Source organism: Mixophyes fleayi (genome assembly GCF_038048845.1).
Source record: "Mixophyes fleayi isolate aMixFle1 chromosome 4 unlocalized genomic scaffold, aMixFle1.hap1 SUPER_4_unloc_3, whole genome shotgun sequence".
Taxonomy (NCBI): domain Eukaryota; kingdom Metazoa; phylum Chordata; class Amphibia; order Anura; family Limnodynastidae; genus Mixophyes; species Mixophyes fleayi.
In genome coordinates this window covers 668,257-682,681 of record NW_027445889.1, presented here as the reverse complement: position 1 = coordinate 682,681, position 14,425 = coordinate 668,257, and the positions used below count along the sequence as shown (strand labels likewise).

Here is a 14,425-nt window from a genome sequence, read left to right as displayed (position 1 = left end):
TGGGTACTGTGTGACACTGGCCACCCAGTTCGGTGTCAAATGTTGCACGTACATTACTAATAATACTGATGACCCTAAAGAGGTTATAGACCGGAAGATGGATGAAATTTTGCAGCTGAAATGGGAATTTCGAAAGAGCCATAATTCTTCGTTATATGAGGTCGGGGAAAAGGTGGCGGGTTGGTTCTCATGGTTGAACCCAGCAAAATGGTTCTCCGGTCTGGGGGAGTGGGTACAGGAAATGATTGCGAGTGTAGGTAAGCTCCTTCTCCTTATACTGGGTGTCATCTTAGCAATTGGTTTAGTTGTCAAATGTGTTCCTACTGTGTTGAAGTGTAGAAAACGGTCTCATGGGAGTAACACTGAGAAAGAGACTGAAAGGGTGGTACCAGATACCGAGATCATGATCTGTGGAGAAGTATTGTACAATCCTGAACTTGAAACGGTGATTGGGTGATAGTTTATAACACTATCAAAGGGTGGAACTGTCGAAGTCAGTAAATTGGATAGAGTCATTTCAATTAAAGTCTAGCAAACTTGGTTGTCTTTGTTTGAAAAGATGCGTACGGTACGCATCGACGTACAAGGGCACGCTACGGCTTGAAAGGGCGTACGCATCCACTACACGTGGCAGCAACAGTAATTGGTCTTTTACCATACATTCGCACAAACACGCATACTTATAAAATAGTACACATTAATGGTAGTTGCAACACATAGTCAGTTATATCGAAATATAGTAGTATTTATATGTTATATCAGAGTTACATGCATATTAGTGAAATACACGGAACGGGTTAAAGGAATAACATCATCAGTGGTATCATAATGAACCTTGTTACATATCCTACTGTTTGGTTCACTCTGCGAGGGAATCGCAGAGTGCATAAGCAAGTTATGAATGATAGGGAATTATGAACTACTTAAGACTAAGGAATCCTGGCGGGAAGAGCAGAGCGTACCCCCTGCAGAGATGACCCCCTCCTTTGGATTCCTTAGGATGAACCAGCCAATGATGACGACCCCTTGGACATTCCTGAGACCCGGACCAATAGATGCAAGCCATACCATCTTCATTGTATTACTGTATTTGATTGTGTATATAAGCAGCAGCTTGTGATCCAGAGTGCAGACATCTTGTCCCCAGACTTCAGGATTGAATGACTGCACTGGATCCAGAGCGCCTGCGATAAGTAACGGCTGTATTTACTATTACTTCGCTTGAGCATATTTTTCCACTTATTGCGAATAAATCTTTGTGCTTTGGAAACACAAATCGAGGTTCGACAATCGTTATTGGTTAGCGACAATACGCACATAACAATATGATTTAACAATTATTTCCATACGCCTCCTGTATATCTTAGCAATAGCTCCTGTCGAGGCACCTAACCTCTCTATGTCTTTCAGGAACAAGTCACAGGGATGATGTCAATGAGGTTTCAGGGAGACATAGAAAGGGGATGCGACCATTGCATCCCAGCTTCTTTATTGAATGGTGTGCGGAAGCCATTTATCTGCCAGGAACCACTCATCATTGTTCTTGGTCATGACACAGGGATCTGTGACTTGCCGTAACTCCCTGCCTAAAATTGAACAAGACATTACTGTTACATCCTGTAGCGGGAAGGGGTTAATTTTATTAGTTAACCATAGAGCAGCAGCAAAACATAACTATGAATTACAAAACATCTTCTTATAAATTAGTTAATAGTGAAGATAGAATTGAAGAACATTGTTCAACGTTATGTGCATACAGTGAAGCGGCTTTGTTAGCATAGTAGGTAGCGCGTCAGTCTCATAATCAACACTTCCTCACCACTGTCTTTCTATGTTGTCAAACCAGCCATATTGCTATGAGACGACTTAGAGGTTGCACTGACAGCCAAAGGCTCCAATGAGTGGGCAAGAACTGATTTATATGGCTATTTCCCTCCTAGTCACTCAATGGGAGTGCTGTGTTCAAAATGTGTAAGTGTCTGTGCACTTCCGCATATAGTGATGGGAGATAGCTAGTTGACTGTAGTTTCAACTATGGGTGTTCAGTTTGAGATCAGATCTTCCTTAACACCAATACATCAATAGTAAATTTGATCTTGTAACTATACTAGGTCTACAACGGAATAATAAAAGAGTAAAACATAAATGAAACAAAAAACAAATGAAAAGATCAAAAAATTATGAAAACGAAATACGACAATATTTCCTGTCCTTCTCCCCAGCGTGAGGAAACCACTTTAATCACTGTGAGACACATACAAAAATGTCTGAATGTCACACAGAATGAACAGCACCCCATAATTTAGAAAATTATACCAGAATTAAATCATACTACACCTATGTAGTATATCGAGACACAAGGTGGGAAAGGACTATCTCTGGATTCTGATTTTACTAAGTGACCAACCATCCAAGATGGACCCCTAATGAAGTACTAGGAAATGGGGACCCTGGATACCTCGATGTGTGTAGGATAACACCCTCAGCCAGTCAGTGTAAATAATCAAATCCTTTTATCAATTTGAGTCCAGATACAGATCATTAAATGTCAGTAAGGATCCCTCTCTATTACAGTGGCAGAGGTCAACAAAGCTAACAGCTGGTGTTTCTGTAGTGTAGTGGTTATCACATTCGCCTAACACGCAAAAGGTCCCCGGTTCGAAACCGAGCAGAAACAAGCGTTAGATCTCCTTTTATATAGGACATGTGAGATGTAAAATTGATATAACATCTTGTAAATAGTTGTATCAACATGAACTTTTAATGTCATTGCAACACCATCTACCTATCCACCTTGATATATGATTTAACAATCATTTCCATACGCCTCCTGTATATCTTAGCAATAGCTCCTGTCGGGCACCTAACCTCTCTATATCTTTCAGGAACAAGTCACAGGGATGATGTCAATGAGGTTTCAGGGAGACATAGAAAGGGGATGCGACCATTGCATCCCAGCTTCTTTATTGAATGGTGTGCGGAAGCCATTTATCTGCCAGGAACCACTCATCATTGTTCTTGGTCATAACACAGGGATCTGTGACTTGCCGTAACTCCCTGCCTAAAATTGAACAAGACATTACCGTTACATCCTGTAGCGATAATGGGTTAATTTTATTAGTTAACCATAGAGCAGCAGCAAAACATAACTATGAATTACAAAACATCTTCTTATAAATTAGTTAATAGTGAAGATAGAATTGAAGAACATTGTTCAACGTTATGTGCATACAGTGAAGCGGCTTTGTTAGCACAGTAGGTAGCGCGTCAGTCTCATAATCAACACTTCCTCACCACTGTCTTTCTATGTTGTCAAACCAGCCATATTGCTATGAGACGACTTAGAGGTTGCACTGACAGCCAAAGGCTCCAATGAGTGGGCAAGAACTGATTTATATGGCTATTTCCCTCCTAGTCACTCAATGGGAGTGCTGTGTTCAAAATGTATAAGTGTCTGTGCACTTCCGCATATAGTGATGGGAGATAGCTAGTTGACTGTAGTTTCAACTATGGGTGTTCAGTTTGAGATCAGATCTTCCTTAACACCAATACATCAATAGTAAATTTGATCTTGTAACTATACTAGGTCTACAACGGAATAATAAAAGAGTAAAACTTAAATGAAACAAAAAACAAATGAAAAGATCAAAAAATTATGAAAACGAAATACGATAATATTTCCTGTCCTTCTCCCCAGCGTGAGGAAACCACTTTAATCACTGTGAGACACATACAAAAATGTCTGAATGTCACACAGAATGAACAGCACCCCATAATTTAGAAAATTATACCAGAATTAAATCATACTACACCTATGTAGTATATTGAGACACAAGGTGGGAAAGGACTATCTCTGGATTCTGATTTTACTAAGTGACCAACCATCCAAGATGGACCCCTAATAAAGTACTAGGAAATGGGGACCCTGGATACCTCGATGTGTGTAGGATAACACCCTCAGCCAGTCAGTGTAAATAATCAAATCCTTTTATCAATTTGAGTCCAGATACAGATCATTAAATGTCTGTAAGGATCCCTCTCTATTACAGTGGCAGAGGTCAACAAAGCTCACAGCTGGTGTTTCTGTAGTGTAGTGGTTATCACATTTGCCTAACACGCAAAAGGTCCCCGGTTCGAAACCGAGCAGAAACAAGCATTAGATCTCCTTTTATATAGGACATGTGATATGTAAAATTGATATAACATCTTGTAAATAGTTGTATCAACAGGAACTTTTAATGTCATTGCAACACCGTCTACCTATCCACCTTCATATATGATTTAACAATCATTTCCATACGCCTCCTGTATATCTTAGCAATAGCTCCTGTCGGGCACCTAACCTCTCTATGTCTTTCAGGAACAAGTCACAGGGATGATGTCAATGAGGTTTCAGGGAGACATAGAAAGGGGATGCGACCATTGCATCCCAGCTTCTTTATTGAATGGTGTGCGGAAGCCATTTATCTGCCAGGAACCACTCATCATTGTTCTTGGTCATGACACAGGGATCTGTGACTTGCCATAACTCCCTGCCTAAAATTGAACAAGACATTACCGTTACATCCTGTAGCGGGAAGGGGTTAATTTTATTAGTTAACCATAGAGCAGCAGCAAAACATAACTATGAATTAGAAAACATCTTCTTATAAATTAGTTAATAGTGAAGATAGAATTGAAGAACATTGTTCAACGTTATGTGCATACAGTGAAGCGGCCTCGTTAGCACAGTAGGTAGAGCATCAGTCTCATAATCAACACTTCCTCACCACTGTCTTTCTATGTTGTCAAACCAGCCATATTGCTATGAGACGACTTAGAGGTTGCACTGACAGCCAAAGGCTCCAATGAGTGGGCAAGAACTGATTCATATGGCTATTTCCCTCCTAGTCACTCAATGGGAGTGCTGTGTTCAAAATGTGTAAGTGTCTGTGCACTTCCACATATAGTGATGGGAGATAGCTAGTTGACTGTAGTGTCAACTATGGGTGTTCAGGTTGAGATCAGATCTTCCTTAACACCAATACATCAATAGCAAATTTGATCTTGTAACTATACTAGGTCTACAACGGAATAATAAAAGAGTAAAACTTAAATGAAACAAAAAACAAATGAAAAGATCAAAAAATTATGAAAACGAAATACGACAATATTCCCTGTCCTTCTCCCCAGCGTGAGGAAACCACTTTAATCACTGTGAGACACATACAAAAATGTCTGAATGTCACACAGAATGAACGGCACCCCATAATTTAGGAAATTATACCAGAATTCAATCATACTACACCTATGTGGTATAATGAGACACAAGGTGGGAAATGACTATCTCTGGATTCTGATTTTACTAAGTGACCAACCATCAAAGATGGACCCCTAATGAAGTACTAGGAAATGGGGACCCTGGATACCTCGATGTGTGTAGGATAACACCCTCAGACAGTCAGTGTAAATAATCAAATCCTTTTATCAATTTGAGTCCAGATACAGATCATTAATTGTCAGTAAGGATCCCTCTTTATTACAGTGGCAGAGGTCAACAAAGCTCACAGCTGGAGTTTCTGTAGTGTAGTGGTTATCACATTTGCCTAACACGCAAAAGTTCTCCGGTTTGAAACCAGGCAGAAACAAGCATTAGATTTCCTTTTATATAGGACATGTGAGATGTAAAATTGATATAACATCTTGTAAATAGTTGTATCAACAGGAACTTTTAATGTCATTGCAATACCATCTACCTATCCACCTTCATATATGATTTAACAATCATTTCCATACGCCTCCTGTATATCTTAGCAATAGCTCCTGTCGGGCACCTAACCTCTCTATGTCTTTCAGGAACAAGTCACAGGGATGATGTCAATGAGGTTTCAGGGAGACATAGAAAGGGGATGCGACCATTGCATCCCAACTTCTTTATTGAATGGTGTGCGGAAGCCATTTATCTGCCAGGAACCACTCATCATTGTTCTTGGTCATGACACAGGGATCTGTGACTTGCCGTAACTCCCTGCCTAAAATTGAACAAGACATTACCGTTACATCCTGTAGCGGGAAGGGGTTAATTTTATTAGTTAACCATAGAGCAGCAGCAAAACATAACTATGAATTACAAAACATCTTCTTATAAATTAGTTAATAGTGAAGATAGAATTGAAGAACATTGTTCAACGTTATGTGCATACAGTGAAGCGGCCTCATTAGCACAGTAGGTAGCGCGTCAGTCTCATAATCAACACTTCCTCCCCACTGTCATTCTATGTTGTCAAACCAGCCATATTGCTATGAGACGACGTAGAGGTTGCACTGACAGCCAAAGGCTCCAATGAGTGAGCAAGAACTGATTCATATGGCTATTTCCCTCCTAGTCACTCAATGGGAGTGCTGTGTTCAAAATGTGTAAGTGTCTGTGCACTTCCACATATAGTGATGGGAGATAGCTAGTTGACTGTAGTGTCAACTATGGGTGTTCAGGTTGAGATCAGATCTTCCTTAACACCAATACATCAATAGTAAATTTGATCTTGTAACTATACTAGGTCTACAACGGAATAATAAAAGAGTAAAACTTAAATGAAACAAAAAACAAATGAAAAGATCAAAAAATTATGAAAACGAAATACGACAATATTCCCTGTCCTTCTCCCCAGCGTGAGGAAACCACTTTAATCACTGTGAGACACATACAAAAATGTCTGAATGTCACACAGAATGAACGGCACCCCATAATTTAGGAAATTATACCAGAATTCAATCATACTACACCTATGTGGTATAATGAGACACAAGGTGGGAAAGGACTATCTCTGGATTCTGATTTTACTAAGTGACCAACCATCCAAGATGGACCCCTAATAAAGCACTAGGAAATGGGGACCCTGGATATCTCGATGTGTGTAGGATAACACCCTCAGACAGTCAGTGTAAATAATCAAATCCTTTTATCAATTTGAGTCCAGATACAGATCATTAAATGTCAGTAAGGATCCCTCTCTATTACAGTGGCAGAGGTCACCAAAGCTCACAGCTGGTGTTTCTGTAGTGTAGTGATTATCACATTCGCCAAACACACGAAAGGTCCCCGTTTCGAAACCGGGCAGAAACAAGCGTTGGATCTCCTTTTATATAGGACATGTGAGATGTAAAATTGATATAACATCTTGTAAATAGTTGTATCAACAGGAACTTTTAATGTCATTGCAACACCATCTACCTATCCACCTTCATATATGATTTAACAATCATTTCCATACGCCTCCTGTATATCTTAACAATAGCTCCTGTCGGGCACCTAACCTCTCTATGTCTCTTAGGAACAAATCACAGGGATGATGTCAATGAGGTTTCAGGGAGACATAGAAAGGGGATGCGACAATTGCATCCCAGCTTCTTTATTGAATGGTGTGCGGAAGCCATTTATCTGCCAGGAACCACTCATCATTGTTCTTGGTCATGACACAGGGATCTGTGACTTGCCGTAACTCCCTGCCTAAAATTGAACAAGACATTACCGTTACATCCTGTAGCGGGAAGGGGTTAATTTTATTAGTTAACCATAGAGCAGCAGCAAAACATAACTATGAATTACAAAACATCTTCTTATAAATTAGTTAATAGTGAAGATAGAATTGAAGAACATTGTTCAACGTTATGTGCATACAGTGAAGCGGCCTCGTTAGCACAGTAGGTAGCGCGTCAGTCTCATAATCAACACTTCCTCACCACTGTCTTTCTATGTTGTTAAACCAGCCATATTGCTATGAGACAACGTAGAGGTTGCACTGACAGCCAAAGGCTCCAATTAGTGGGCAAGAACTGATTCATATGGCTCTTTCCTTCCTAGTCACTCAATGGGAGTGCTGTGTTCAAAATGTGTAAGTGTCTGTGCACTTCCGCATATAGTGATGGGAAATGGCTAGTTGACTGTAGTGTCAACTATGGGTGTTCAGGTTGAGATCAGATCTTCCTTAACACCAATACATCAATAGTAAATTTGATCTTGTAACTATACTAGGTCTACAATGGAATAATAAAAGAGTAAGACTTAAATGAAACAAAAAACAAATGAAAAGATCAAAAAATTATGAAAACGAAATATGACAATATTCCCTGTCCTTCTCCCCAGCGTGAGGAAACCACTTTAATCACTGTGAGACACATACAAAAATGTCTGAATGTCACACAGAATGAACGGCACCCCATAATTTAGGAAATTATACCAGAATTCAATCATACTACACCTATGTGGTATAATGAGACACAAGGTGGGAAAGGACTGTCTCTGGATTCTGATTTTACTAAGTGACCAACCATCCAAGATGGACCCCTAATGAAGCACTAGGAAATGGGGACCCTGGATACCTCGATGTGTGTAGGATAACACCCTCAGACAGTCAGTGTAAATAATCAAATCCTTTTATCAATTTGAGTCCAGATACAGATCATTAAATGTCAGTAAGGATCCCTCTCTATTACAGTGGCAGAGGTCTCCAAAGCTCACAGCTGGTTTTTCTGTAGTGTAGTGGTTATCACATTCGCCTAACACGCGAAAGGTCCCCGTTTCGAAACCGGGCAGAAACAAGCGTTAGATCTCCTTTTATATAGGACATGTGAGATGTAAAATTGATATAACATCTTGTAAATAGTTGTATCAACAGGAACTTTTAATGTCATTGCAACACCATCTACCTATCCACCTTCATATATGATTTAACAATCATTTCCATACGCCTCCTGTATATCTTAGCAATAGCTCCTGTCGGGCACCTAACCTCTCTATGTCTCTCAGGAACAAATCACAGGGATGATGTCAATGAGGTTTCAGGGAGACATAGAAAGGGGATGCGACAATTGCATCCCAGCTTCTTTATTGAATGGTGTGCGGAAGCCATTTATCTGCCAGGAACCACTCATCATTGTTCTTGGTCATGACACAGGGATCTGTGACTTGCCGTAACTCCCTTCCTAAAATTGAACAAGACATTACCATTACATCCTGTAGCGGGAAGGGGTTAATTTTATTAGTTAACCATAGAGCAGCAGCAAAACATAACTATGAATTACAAAACATCTTCTTATAAATAAGTTAATAGTGAAGATAGAATTGAAGAACATTTTTCAACGTTATGTGCATACAGTGAAGCGGCCTCGTTAGCACAGTAGGTAACGCGTCAGTCTCATAATCAACACTTCCTCACCACTGTCTTTCTATGTTGTCAAACCAGCCATATTGCTATGAGACTACGTAGAGGTTGCACTGACAGCCAAAGGCTCCAATGAGTGGGCAAGAACTGATTCATATGGCTATTTCCCTCCTAGTCACTCAATGGGAGTGCTGTGTTCAAAATGTGTAAGTGTCTGTGCACTTCCGCATATAGTGATGGGAGATAGCTAGTTGACAGTAGTGTCAACTATGGGTGTTCAGGTTGAGAATAGATCTTCCTTAACACCAATACATCAATAGTAAATTTGATCTTGTAACTATACTAGGTCTACAACAGAATAATAAAAGAGTAAAACTTAAATGAAACAAAAAACAAATGAAAAGATCAAAAAATTACGAAAACGAAATACGAAAATATTCCCTGTCCTTCTCCCCAGCGTGAGGAAACCACTTTAATCACTGTGAGACACATACAAAAATGTCTGAATGTCACACAGAATGAACGGCACCCCATAATTTAGGAAATTATACCAGAATTCAATCATACTACACCTATGTGGTATAATGAGACACAAGATGGGAAAGGACTATCTCTGGATTCTGATTTTACTAAGTGACCAACCATCCAAGATGGACCCCTAATGAAGTACTAGGAAATGGGGACCCTGGATACCTCGATGTGTGTAGGATAACACCCTCAGACAGTCAGTGTAAATAATCAAATCCTTTTATCAATTTGAGTCCAGATACAGATCATTAAATGTCAGTAAGGATCCCTCTCTATTACAGTGGCAGAGGTCACCAAAGCTCACAGCTGGTGTTTCTGTAGTGTAGTGGTTATCACATTCGCCTAACACGCGAAAGGTCACCGTTTCGAAACCGGGCAGAAACAAGCATTAGATCTCCTTTTATATAGGACATGTGAGATGTAAAATTGATATAACATCTTGTAAATAGTTGTATCAACAGGAACTTTTGATGTCATTACAACACCATCTACCTATCCACTGTCACTCACCGGACTGTGAGTGCTTCTTCCCGGACTATTAGGAACCGTGGACGTCCTCTATCCTGAGGGACTGCGCATGCGCAGCCCTTTCCAAACCTTCAGTGTATGTTCCTTTAACTTAATTGGCAGATCAGGCAACCTCCCTATATTAAGCACCTGTGGTCAACACCACGTTGCCTGATCTTGGAGTCTCATTCCCCATGAGTCTCTGAAGGTGTTCCTGTGTTTCCTTGTTCATTCAGCCCTGCTGATTCCTGTGGTTTCCAAACCACTTCTACCTCTGTGGTTTCCAAACCACTTCTACTACTGTGGTTCCCATACCACTTCTACCATCTACTATATCATCGTGACTGTGAGCTGATTCCTATCCGCTGCCTCCGTGCACTACAGTCTTCTAATCACTTCAACTCTACCATGTATCATTGGGACTGTTAGCTGATGCCTATCCGCTGCCTCCGTGCATTACAGGCTTCAACCACATCCACTCACCTGTTCATGATTGTGACTGCCAGCTGATTCCTATCCGCTGCCTCCGTGCACTACAGGCTTCAACCTGCAACTCGTCTGTGTTTCATCATCGTGACTGCTAGCTGATTCCTATCCGCTGCCTCCGTGCACTACAGTCTTCAACCTGCAACCCGTCTGTGTTTCATCGTGACTGTTTAGCTGATTCCTATCCGCTGCCTCTGTGCGCTTCAGTCTTCAGTCCTTGTCTACTCTACCGTGTTTCCTTGAGTCTGCTGCCACTATTGCTACCCGCTACTCTCCGTGATCATCTGTTCCAGTTCAACTCTGCTCCGGTGTCCCATCGTTACTGCACCTGCTGGTTGCTATTGGTTACCTCCGTGTTCCCGCAGAGACCCGCTGCTGTTACTTCTCAGCGCTACTCATCCATCTACTGCTGATCCGCTCTCCACGCCTTCCTGTGTTCCCTGCTGGTCTACCTACCTGTGCGCTGCACCTGCTAGACCCCTGCTTCACCCATCCAGGGACTTGTATCCTGCTGGCCTCCTGCCCTTCAGGTATCTCTGCACTCCTGTCTGACTGCCTTCTCCTGAACCACGGTATGCATACTTCCCATTGACTGTGCTGTGTATTGCATACCTTGCTGGACTGTGTTGGTTCTCCTCTGGAGTGTACTATCCGCTGAGTCTATTGCCATCATTGACTGTGTTGGTTCTCCTCTGGAGTGTACTATCTGCTGACTCTACTGCCATCATTGACTGTGTTATCTCATGCCGGATTACTTCAAGAGACTTTCTATATTGGCAGTGTTGTTCAGTCATTTATACATTTATATTGTGCATATTACTGTGGATCAAAGTCAAGGTGCCCGTGTATATATTGTGTTGCAGTCTCTCCCCGTGCACCTCCTCACATATATATTCAGTAGTACAACTTGCTAGTGGCAGACCACTGACTCCTGTTTACAGTTTCACCTGTTCCAGTATCCTCTCACATAGCAGTGGTACAACTTGCTAACGCAGACCACTGACTCCCCGGATACCTCCACTTGGATTCCATTCCTTCACTCAGACAGCGGTACAACTTGCTATCCGCAGACCGCTGACTCTCATCACCTCCTCGTTTCTGTTGGGCATTCCTCCTCACTATAACAGTGGTACAACTTGCTACCGCAGACCACTGACTACCTTCACGTGTCCTTTGTCCATACAGTTCCTCGTGTATTACTACCTCCATATTGCCAGTGCTGCTAGTCATAGACTTTCCTGAGCATCTCATCATCTGCTATTTCCTGTTCCGTGATCACCCTGCTACCAGAGTACCATATTACCACCTATACTGCTCTGGTAAGCCTATCACCTGGTGATCCCTGGGTAAAGACTCCTAGTGCCCGTGACAGTAAGATCAGGCCATGACAGACCCAGATACGGAACCTACTGCTAAAGAGATGCTGCAGCATCTGGTCAGCCGTGTGGAGCAACAGGATGCTCGCCAACAGCTGTTACTTCAATGTTACCAATCGTTAACCTCCCAAGGAACATCTGGACAGACTGTTACAGCTAGTATTGAAGCTCCTGTGCTTTCCTCCGTTTCCCCAGTGCCATCCCAGGTGTCTACAGCTCCTACGCTTCACCTGCCTACTCCGTCAAAATATGACGGGGACCCCAAAACTTGTAGAGGTTTCCTTAACCAATGTTCAGTCCATTTTGAACTCCAACCTCAAAATTTTTCTACCCATCGTTCCAGAGTGGCCTATCTTATCTCATTGTTTTCTGGACAAGCCCTGGCTTGGGCCTCCCCTCTGTGGGAAAGAAACGATCCAATTCTACAAGATAGTGCCAAATTCATTTCCACGTTCCGAAGTGTGTTCGATGAACCAGGTCGTGTGACCTCCGCTGCTTCCAGCATTCTTCGTTTGCGACAAGGCTCCCATACAGTAGGACAGTATGTCATTCAATTTAGGATCTTAGCCTCTGAACTTCAGTGGAACACTGAAGCATTAGTTGCCGCCTTCTGGCAGGGGCTCTCCGATAAAATTAAAGATGCACTGACTACCCAAGAGCTTCCTTCGTCACTAGAAGATTTGATCTCTCTTTGCCATCGTGTAGACATGAGATTTCGTGAAAGAGAATCTGAGAAAACAACTTCTGCTAAAGCACCTCTTCGTTTAAACCCTCAATTTCGTCCAGTTTCACCTTCTGTGATTCCCATGGAGATAGGACGTTCCAAATTATCTTTAGAAGAGAGGAAACGAAGAGTAAAGAATAGACTCTGTATCTATTGTGCTGATTCCACACATATGCTCAGTTCTTGCCCTAAGAAATCGGGAAATGCCAGGCCCTAACTAGTTCTGGAGAGGTGAAGTTAGGGTCCCTGGAGTCCTCTCCATTGTCTATGAAATCTAAAGTCTGCGCTTTCGATGTTACGATTTCCTTTGCTACCAAATCCTTTGAGTCACAGGCATTGATTGATTCCGGAGCAGCAGGAAATTTCATTTCTAAATCACTAGTGAATCAATGGTCCCTACCAGTGATCACTTTAAAAACACCCATTACTGTGACGGCTATAGATGGATCACGTCTCATCAATGGTCTCATCACCCAGAGTACGTCTCCAGTAACCCTTCAGATTGGTGTACTACACCATGAAGAAATTTCGTTTTTAATTCTTCCTGTTACGACAAGTCCGATTGTCTTAGGCCTTCCATGGCTTCAATGTCACTCTCCCCAGATTGACTGGCGCACCCCTCAAGTTACGTCTTGGGGGCCTGAATGTCACCATCGTTGTCTCTCTCAAGTTATTCCTCTTAAAGTACAGCAATCTTCCATCTCATCTTCCTCCCCGGGACTCCCTCCTCAGTATGCTTCATTTGCCGATGTGTTTGATAAAGCTCAGTCTGAACGTCTTCCTCCTCATCGTTCTTGGGATTGTCCGATCGACCTTCTACCTGGCAAGACTCCTCCCAGGGGTCGGGTCTATCCTCTCTCGTTACCTGAAACTCAAGCCACATCTGAGTACATACAGGAGAATCTCCAGCGTGGGTTCATTCGACCTTCCACCTCTCCCGCTGGAGCTGGGTTCTTCTTCGTCAAAAAGAAGGATGGATCATTACGCCCTTGTATAGATTTTCGTGGACTCAACGCCATTACTATCAAGAATCGGTATCCCATTCCGCTGATCACTGAGCTATTTGATCGCATCAAGGGAGCTCGGATATTTACTAAGTTGGATCTTCGTGGTGCCTACAATTTAATTAGAATCCGTTCCGGTGACGAATGGAAGACCGCGTTTAACACCAGAGATGGGCATTACGAATATTTAGTAATGCCCTTCGGGCTGTGTAATGCCCCCGCGGTCTTCCAGGGTTTCATCAATGAGATCTTTCGGGACTTATTATATGTATGTGTCGTTGTCTACCTGGACGACATATTGATCTTCTCACAGGACCTGCCTTCTCATCACCAACATGTGGCAGAGGTCCTCTCCAGACTACGGAAAAACTCGTTGTTCTGTAAATTGGAAAAATGTTCATTCGAGTTACCCCAGATTCCATTCTTGGGGTATATAGTTTCCGGAGTTGGCCTGAAGATGGATCCAGACAAAGTAAATGCTGTACTACATTGGCCTCAGCCAACTACTCTTCGTGCCATCCAGCGTTTTTTAGGTTTTGCCAATTACTATAGACGCTTCATTCAAGACTTCTCATCCATTGCATCTCCCATTGTGGCCTTAACTCGGAAAGGGGCTAATACTAAGCAATGGTCATCTGAGGCTCTCCAAGCCTTTCAAAT

At 42.1% G+C, this 14,425-nt stretch overlaps 2 non-coding genes across 2 annotated transcripts; both read left to right on the top strand.

The window, feature by feature from the left end:
* The first annotated feature begins 2,604 nt into the window (after window positions 1-2,604).
* Window positions 2,605-2,677, top strand: TRNAV-AAC (transfer RNA valine (anticodon AAC)). The gene has a single exon. It is a non-coding gene; the product is annotated as a tRNA-Val (tRNA).
* Window positions 2,678-4,079: 1,402 nt separating this feature from the next.
* Window positions 4,080-4,152, top strand: TRNAV-AAC (transfer RNA valine (anticodon AAC)). The gene has a single exon. It is a non-coding gene; the product is annotated as a tRNA-Val (tRNA).
* Window positions 4,153-14,425: the final 10,273 nt, after the last annotated feature.